Source organism: Onychostoma macrolepis, chromosome 19 (assembly GCF_012432095.1).
Source record: "Onychostoma macrolepis isolate SWU-2019 chromosome 19, ASM1243209v1, whole genome shotgun sequence".
In the NCBI taxonomy this organism is placed as follows: Eukaryota; Metazoa; Chordata; class Actinopteri; order Cypriniformes; family Cyprinidae; genus Onychostoma; species Onychostoma macrolepis.
Window position 1 is genome coordinate 31,575,345 of NC_081173.1, and position 10,278 is coordinate 31,585,622.

Consider the following 10,278-nt stretch of genomic DNA (forward strand, 5'->3'; position numbering starts at 1 on the left):
TTGAAAGGAGCATAATCGCATTGTAAAGAGTCTTCTTGAGACATGTTGGAAATGCTGTGTTGGAGTGTCGACTTACTGTTCTTTATAATGGCTGTAGTAGATGGGCGGGGACGGTAACACCCCCTCGCGGGGTTTCTCTCAGGGCGAAACAGCTGTGTTTTAATTTTGCTGTATCCGTCATGTATGCTGCACCACTTGAACATTTTGTTTACGATCGAAAAAAGAGCGCTCAGCAAATGCAGATCGCACCACTTGATCAAAAACTTAAGGCTGAACATTTCGTGATATTCTTCATGCTTGCCAGCCTCCGAAAGGTCACTAAGCTTTGTCTTGTCTTCGCAGGCGAATATGTACACGCAGTCCTCTGGGTTCTTTTGAGCATGGTCGCCGACCACTCGGTACCGGATATTCGGTGCTACCCCATCCCACTCCCCAACGCATAAAGGCTCTTCTCCACAGTCCTTCAGATCTTTCCAGATACGATTGAAAAATAATTGCCAATCTTTTCAGGAAATATCAGGCAGGGGTCTTGATCCTGTACAAAATCGTCGGTTTCGTCAGACGTGTAGAGCGTAACCGTTCGATCCGATTTGTGGAATATGTAGCCGAATATACGCCCGCTGATCAGGAAAAATTCGTCTCTCACACATTCAGAATTTTCGTGGAGAAACTTTGCCAAGCCCAAGTTACCGCTGTACGGCTTTCTCGGTGCCAAAGTCAGATTTTCCATCATCTCTTCATCCCATTCCTTCTCAGGAGTTTTAGGTGAGTATGAGGCATTCATGTCTATGTGTTTCACAGCTCTTTTCTGATTTCCCCCAGAAAAACCTTGCCCTATTTATCTAAGAGCTCATCGGAATGCAACCACCACGTGGTCCACAGATGGGCAAACCCCCACCGTAAAATCTTCAAAACAATACTTGACAGCTCATTTATGGTTTTACACTTGTACAAACAACATATCTCATCCCCGGATGACGTAGGAATTTCACGCTTCTCCGATTTCCTCACATCTGGAACGCATTAAAGAGGTCAAGGGGTCAACACGACGTGGGGGGTCGCTATGTGGGTGGTCGCTATGTGGGGGAGGGGGAAAGGTCACAAAGGTCAAAAAAAGCCATAAATCAAGGGTCATAAATCATTTTTGTCACAAGCCATGCCTTATCTACTACTTATGTTTTTATCACTTTTTGTTGTTATGAAACGAATCTATATAGTTTTTATTAATTTTTAGTTTTAGTTATTTTAGTACATTAAGTTAAACTAAATAAAAATGAAAAATATTGCCTTCAAAACTAGCTGAAATAAAATATTTTTAAAATGTATGTTTTATTCCAGTTAACATTTTATTTATTTCAAGTAAGGATTTTTATAATATAGTTTTAGTTTTTGTTTTCAATGACTGTAATTTTCTACTCGGACTGGAACACAACACGGGAAATTCTGCTGCTCTAACGTGGGTTTTTACGTTACTTCAGGCTCTCCACATTTCTTAGAATTTCAACATTTCCATTTTTTGTGTCCAAAATCTATTTTTGTACAGTGTGGAAGATGATGTTTGGAAAGCCCCGTGTCATTTGGATCCCATCGACTTCAGCTGTACAGACAATTAAACACATTTCTTCAAATGTCTTCCATGTTTTAAAGATTGCTGATTTCACATCCTTGACCACAGAGGTCAAAGGTCACATCAGAAGAGAGTTCACTACAGTTACTATTACTAAAACCACGACTGCAGATATTATTGTGCTTCACTGTGTTTCTGCATTATATACTGCGGCTGCTTATTGTTTTAGTGGGTTTCTGCAGCAGTGATTCATGCTTGGCTTCTGACAGAAACACTTTAGATAATGTTTCCATTTCCAAGACATTTCTCATGTTTCAGAGCGACCGTTGTGAGGCAAAGTGTTGTTTTTGTCTGTGTACTTTTCTCAATATTCCGCTTCTGAGGCGTGCGGTTTGTGCTCAGATTCTGGAAAGTCTCCAGATGTTCGGCGGTGTTGTTTCTTCAAGAAGCTGTTGTGTTTCTTCAGTTATTTTTCACTTTCTTTCATTCACACACACACACACACTAATCCAACTTCTATTCTTCTTAGCTGGAGCTCGTTTCCTAGTCTAGCTGTATGAATATTTTTAGCTCTGTGATGAAATTATGTTGTTCCTCTTTTTTAGGCGCTTTGGACGAAAGCTTCTGCTAAATGCAGAAATGTGAATGTCAAGTCGGTCACATTTATTTCTGTAACCTTTTATACAATACAGGTCGTTTCAAAGCAGTTTCACAGTAAATAAGAGTGTTCATGTTGTTACTGTTTTTAAATGTAAAAGTATTATGATTTTTATGTATTTTCTGCTCACCAGTGTTGCATTTATTGGATCAAAAATACAGTAAAATTGTGACATATTATTGCAATTTTAAACAACTGTTTTCTATGTGAATATCTGTTAAACTGTAATTTATTTCTGTGATGCGCAGCTGAATTTTCAGCATCATTACTCCAGTCTTCAGTGTCACATGATCCTTCAGAAATCATTCTAATAGAAACATTTCTATTATCAATGTTGAAAACAGTTGTGATGCCCAATATTTTGTGGAAAATATTACATTAATAAATATGATAAAATCTTAATAATTACATTTTAACATATTCACATAGAAAACAAATTGTAATATGTGACGCTGGACCACAAAAGCAGTCATAAGTAGCACTAGCCAACAATACATTGTATGGGTCAAAATTATCCATTTTTCTTTTATGACAAAAATCATTAGGATATTATGTAAAGATCATGTTCCATGAAGATATTTTGTAAATTTCTTACTGTAAATATATCGAAACTTAATTTTTGATTAGTAATGTGCATTGCTAAGAGCTTCATTTGGACAACTTTAAAGGCAGTTTTCTCAATATTTAGATTTTTTTGCACCCTCAGATTCCAGATTTCATTTCCTATCATAACAAACCATACATCAATGGAAAGCTTATTTATTCAGCTTTCAGATGATGTATAAATCTTAATTTGAAAAATTTACACTTAAAACTGGTTTTGTGGTCCAGGGTCACATATTGCTTTTAATCAAATAAATGCAGCCTTAATGAGCAGATAAGACTTATTTTAGAAACATTGAGTAGTCTTCCAAACATCTGAGTGGTCATGTATAATGAGGTTGAATTGAATCAGTAAAGTTTTTCCAGCTCCATGATGATCTGAGGTTTGATTTGCGGGAAGCATTCAGTTCCTTCTCATTTAGTTTGACATGCAGGGACAGAGCTTTCCTGACATCTCATATGTTTGTGATTTGAAGAGTGCATTGGTAGCTTTGATTGGATGTTGATGAAGCTTCTTGCCGTTTCTCACAGTGAAAGTGTGCGTTGTTTTAGACAGCTGATGACTGCCCGTCAGACAGTGAACACAATGGCTGTCTGGAACTGGATTTGTGTTTTCAAGCTCATTCCCGTCACTGCGCTTGATTCCAGACAGTGCTTTGTAAAAAAAGAAGCCAATAAAACGACCGTGTTATCTTAGTTTCTCAATTCATCTCGAAACAAATGTTTTCCACAGACATTCAGGTTTTAGGTTCAACTTTGATGTGCAGCGAGTCTGAGTGATCAATAAAAGTCTGAGATTAGGATTTAAATTAATATTGAATAGGGATAAATATCATATTTGAGATTGTCCAGTATTTGTGTTTCAGTACACTGCAAAAATGACTTTCTTCCTCAGTATTTTTGTCTTGTTTTCCAGTACAAACATCCTTAAATCAAGATAAATTTCCTTCAGAAGCAAGTCAAGTCATCTTTATTTATATAGCACGTTTAACAATACAGATTGTGTCAAAGCACTTAACAGTATAAAATTGGATGATAGAGTGTCACTCAATTTTCTCAATTTTCAGTTAAAGGCATTTCATTATTGAATTCAGAGATGTCATTGTCTAGCTCAGTTTAGTTTAAATAGTATCTGTGCAATCAAATCGATGATAATCTCTAGAAATTAAGTGTCCCCAACTGAGCAAGCCAGAGGCGACAGCGGCAAGGAACCAAAACTCCCTCTGTGACAGAATGGAGAAAAAAACCTTGGGAGAAACCAGGCTCAGTCGGGGGGGCCAGTTCTCCTCTGACCAGACGAAACCTGCAGTTCAATTCCAACCGCAGCCATGTCAGATTGTGTAAAGGGCTTATCTGATTCCCGTGGTCTTGTCCCGATGGAGCATTTTAATTTATAATTTAATGTATTTGTTATATTTGTGTTTCATTCATTATTTGAAGTTTTTCATTTATATGATTTATTCATTTGCTATAATTGTAATGTATAGTTTAATGCTTTTATTGTTTCTCGTTTTTATTTTTATAATATATATTTGTTTGTTTATTATAATTTAAATTTATGTCTCAGGGGTTCCCCGCTGACAATCAGGGCTGCAGACATCATCTCTTGGTGCTGATCCACCATCTGATCGGATACGGACTGAGAAACAGACTAGGAAAGAAACAGACAAATATTAGCGTAGATGCCATTCTTCTTACGATGTAACGAGTACATCGTGTGTTATGGGAAGTGTTCCCGGTTTCGGTTGATCTAACTAATGCAGCCTAACAATCCTTTAACGGATTTGAATAATAGAAGCGTATTAGTGTGCTATGTGTAAGCCAGGATAAAGAAATGTGTCTTTAATCTAGATTTAAACTGACAGAGTGTGTCTGCCTCCTGAACAGTGTTAAGTAGATTGTTCCAGAGTTTGGGCGCTAAATAGGAAAAGGATCTGCCGCCTGCAGTCGATTTTGATATTCTAGGTATTATCAAATGGCCAGAGTTTTGAGAACGCCATTCAGGGCTTTATAAGTAATTAACAAGATTTTAAAATCTATCCGATGTTTGATAGGGAGCCAATGCAGTGTTGACAGAACTGGGCTAATATGGTCATACTTCCTGGTTCTAGTAAGGACTCTAGCTGCTGCATTCTGGACCGCCTGTAGTTTGTTGATCAATCGTGCAGAACAACCACCCAATAAAGCATTACAATAGTCTAACCTTGAGGTCATAAACGCATGAATTAACATTTCTGCATTTGACGTTGAGAGCATAGGTCGCAATTTAGATACAGTGGGTACGGAAAGTATTCAGACCCCCTTAAATTTTTCACTCTTTGTTATATTGCAGCCATTTGCTAAAATCATTTAAGTTCTTTTTTTTTTTCCTCATTAATGTACACACAGCACCCCATATTGACAGAAAAACACAGAATTGTTGACATTTTTGCAGATTTAATAAAAAAGAAAAACTGAAATATCACATGGTCCTAAGTATTCAGACCCTTTGCTCAGTATTTAGTAGAAGCACCCTTTTGATCTAATACAGCCATGAGTCTTTTTGGGAAAGATGCAACAAGTTTTTCACACCTGGATTTGGGGATCCTCTGGCATTCCTCCTTGCAGATCCTCTCCAGTTCTGTCAGGTTGGATGGTAAACGTTGGTGGACAGCCATTTTTAGGTCTCTCCAGAGATGCTCAATTGGGTTTAAGTCAGGGCTCTGGCTGGGCCATTCAAGAACAGTCACGGAGCTGTTGTGAAGCCACTCGTTATTTTAGCTGTGTGCTTAGGGTCATTGTCTTGTTGGAAGGTAAACCTTCGGCCCAGTCTGAGGTCCTGAGCACTCTGGAGAAGGTTTTCGTCCAGGATATCCCTGTACTTGGCCGCATTCATCTTTCCCTCGATTGCAACCAGTCGTGCTGTCCCTGCAGCTGAAAAACACCCCCACAGCATAATGCTGCCACCACCATGCTTCACTGTTGGGACTGTATTGGACGGGTGATGAGCAGTGCCTGGTTTTCTCCACACATACTGCTCATCAGACCAGAGAATCTTATTTCTCACCATCTTGGAGTCCTCCATACGGGCTTTCATGTGTCTTGCACTGAAGAGAGGCTTCCGTCGGGCCACTCTGCCATAAAGCACCGACTGGTGGAGGGCTGCAGTGATGGTTGACTTTCTACAACTTTCTCCCATCTCCCGACTGCATCTCTGGAGCTCAGCCACAGTGATCTTTGAGTTCTTCTTTACCTCTCTCACCAAGGCTCTTCTCCCCCGATAGCTCAGTTTGGCCGGACGGCCAGCTCTAGGAAGGGTTCTGGTCGTCCCAAACGTCTTCCATTTAAGGATTATATGGGGTGCTGTGTGTACATCGAGGAAAAAAAACGAACTTAAATGATTTTAGCAAATGGCTGCAATATAACAAAGAGTGAAAAATGTAAGGGGTTCTGAATACTTTCCGTACCCACTGTATATATACACATACATAATAAATATGCACAGTACACACATACATTATTTAAATAAAACTTTATTTTTTATGCCATTAATCGCGATTAATTGTTTGACAGCATTAATAATTAACCAATGATTTTGCTGCTGATCCAATTCAACCATGCTAGCAAACAAAAATCACTTTACATAAACATAACATTTGTGGTTTATTTTATTTTATTTTTTATTGCTGAAGAGTGTTGAACTTTCTTTTCCTGCGTCAAGTCAAGTCAAGTCGTGTTTTATTGTCATTCCGCTACATGTGTGGACATAGTGCAACGAAATGTCGTACCTCGCAGGACCACGGTGCTACATAATTAGACATAAATATAAACATAAAAAAATATAAATAAGAAACGATTATGAACCTATACATAACTACCTTACTGAGAGCGGTTATCTAACTATACATATATTACAAATATTTGACTATATATTCACAATCTAAGACAAACTATACAAGCATTTTTACATAAATACTGTACATGATATTGCACAAAAGAGGTATTTCAGAGCAAGCCGTGTGAGATGATTTGTAGTGCATGTGCAAGTAAACATATGCGTTATCTTATTTAGTCTTTATAAAAGTGTCTGGTGCATATTGTTACAGTCAGGGCCGGACACAGAGGTAAGTGATGAATCAAATGAAGTTTATTGAACAGGTTGAGACAAGTGCTAGGTGAGCGGGTGATTCTGAGGTGAGTGGGTAGTCTTGATGAATGTTTTCAGGCGAGTGAGGATGATAGTAACCGAGTTCTTTTCCACAGTGTTGTCGGGGTGACGAGACGAGGGAATCCACCACGACATACACACTCTGATGACAGACAATCTGGAAGGAGAGGATAACACAAGGAGGCAGAGACAGGAGGTAAGGTACACAAGGTAAGTATTCGTAATAGAAGGATATCTTTGGAAGTTAGTCCAACGATGTAGGAGTCCACGTTGTCATCAACGAGATCGGACAGAGTAGTGTTGGTTGTGAGGATCTTTATACTGGTGTTGATCAGGATGTGATCGGGTGCAGGTGTGCGTGATTAGTATTCTGGTGATGTGGAATGCTGTGATTGGTGGGGTGTAGGGCCTGACTGATCCGTGACAGTACTCCCCTCTCCACGGCCCGCTCCATCTAAACTACTAAAAGAGCTGCTTTCAGAAGTCATAGATCCTCTTTTGGCTATTATTAATTCATCATTGTCATTAGGATATGTCCCTAAAACCTTCAAATTGGCTGTTATTAAGCCTCTCATTTAAAAAACCACAACTTGACCCCAAAGATCTAGTTAATTACAGACCGATCTCAAATCTCCCTTTTCTGTCAAAGATACTAGAAAAAGTAGTATCCTCACAATTATATTCCTTCTTAGAGAAAAATGGTATCTGTGAGGAATTCCAGTCAGGATTTAGACCGTATCTGAGACTGCTCTCATTAGAGTTACAAATGACCTGCTTCTATCATCTGATCGTGGTTGTATCTTTTTATTAGTTCTACTGGATCTTAGCGCTGCGTTCCGACACTATCGACCACAACATTCTTTTGAATAGACTACAAAACTTTGTTGGCATTAGTGGAAGTGCATTAGCATGGTTCAAATCATACTTATCTAACTGCCATCAGTTCGTAGCAGTGAATGAAGAGGTATCATATCGATCAGAAGTGCAGTATGGAGTACCTCAAGGCTCAGTACTAGGGCCGTTACTTTTCACGCTTTACATGTTACCCTTGGGAGATATTATCAGGAGACATGGTGTTAGCTTTCACTCTTATGCTGATGATACTCAGCTCTATATTTCTTCGCGGCCTGGTGAAACACATCACAACGGAATGCATAGTTGATATAAAAAACTGGATGACGAGTAATTTTTTACTGCTAAATTCTGAAAAAACAGAGGTGTTAATTATCGGACCTAAAAACCCCACATGTAATAACCTAGAACACTATCTAACACTCGACGGCTGCTCTGTCAATTCTTCTTCATCAGTTAGGAACCTAGGTGTGCTGTTTGATAGCAATCTTTCATTTAAAAGCCATGTTTCTAGCATCTGTAAAACTGCGTTTTTCCATCTCAAAAACATAGTGTGTTCTGAAAGTATTCAGACCCCCTTAAATTTTTCACTCTTTGTTATATTGCAGCCATTTGCTAAAATCATTTAAGTTCATTTTTTTCCCTCATTAATGTACACACAGCACCCTATACTGACAGAAAAAAACAGTATTGTTGACATTTTTGCAGATTTATTAAAAAAGAAAAACTGAAATATCACATGGTCCTAAGTATTCAGACCCTTTGCTGTGACACTCATATATTTAACTCAGGTGCTGTCCATTTCTTCTGATCATCCTTGAGATGGTTCTACACCTTAATTTGAGTCCAGCTGTGTTTGATTATACTGATTGGACTTGATTAGGAAAGCCACACACCTGTCTATATAAGACCTTACAGCTCACAGTGAATGTCAGAGCAAATGAGAATCATGAGGTCAAAGGAACTGCCTGAAGAGCTCAGAGACAGAATTGTGGCAAGGCACAGATCTGGCCAAGGTTACAAAAACATTTCTGCTGCATTTAAGGTTCCTAAGAGCACAGTGGACTCCGTAATCCTTAAATGGAAGACGTTTGGGACGACCAGAACCCTTCCTAGAGCTGGCCGTCCGGCCAAACTGAGCTATCGGGGGAGAAGAGCCTTGGTGAGAGAGGTAAAGAAGAACCCAAAGATCACTGTGGCTGAGCTCCAGAGATGCAGTCGGGAGATGGGAGAAAGTTGTAGAAAGTCAACCATCACTGCAGCCCTCCACCAGTCGGGGCTTTATGGAAGAGTGGCCCGACGGAAGCCTCTCCTCAGTGCAAGACACATGAAAGCCCGCATGGAGGACTCCAAGATGGTGAGAAATAAGATTCTCTGGTCTGATGAGACCAAAATAGAACTTTTTGGCCTTAATTCTAAGCGGTATGTGTGGAGAAAACCAGGCACTGCTCATCACCTGTCCAATGCAGTCCCAACAGTGAAGCATGGTGGTGGCAGCATCATGCTGTGGGGGTGTTTTTCAGCTGCAGGGACAGGACGACTGGTTGCAATCGAGGGAAAGATGAATGCGGCCAAGTACAGGGATATCCTGGACGAAAACCTTCTCCAGAGTGCTCAGGACCTCAGACTGGGCCGAAGGTTTACCTTCCAACAAGACAATGACCCTAAGCACACAGCTAAAATAACGAAGGAGTGGCTTCACAACAACTCCGTGACTGTTCTTGAATGGCCCAGCCAGATCCCTGACTTAAACCCAATTGAGCATCTCTGGAGAGACCTAAAAATGGCTGTCCACCAACGTTTACCATCCAACCTGACAGAACTGGAGAGGATCTGCAAGGAGGAATGGCAGAGGATCCCCAAATCCAGGTGAAAAACTTGTTGCATCTTTCCCAAAAAGACTCTATAAAGGCTGTATTAGATCAAAAGGGTGTTTCTACTAAATACTGAGCAAAGGGTCTGAATACTTAGGACCATGTGATATTTCAGTTTTTCTTTTTTAATAAATCTGCAAAAATGTCAACAATTCTGTGTTTTTCTGTCAATATGGGGTGCTGTGTGTACATTGAGGAAAAAAAAAAAGAACTTAAATGATTTTAGCAAATGGCTGCAATAAATTTAAGGGGGTCTGAATACTTTCCGTACCCACTGTATATAAATAAATACACACACATGTACGTATATATTTCAGAAAAATCTTGTTTATATATTAAATATATTTAAATATAATATAAATTATATGAATATAAATATTTAGATGTAAATATTTTCAAAACATATACTGTATGTTTGTTTGTTTGTATTTATATATACTGTACATAAATATGCACAGTACACACATTATGTAAGCAAAAACTTATTTTGGATGTGACATTTGACAGCACTAAATATAATTAAATTATTAATTAATTAAAAACATAAAGAATATTTGTGCTATTTAACATTTAATCA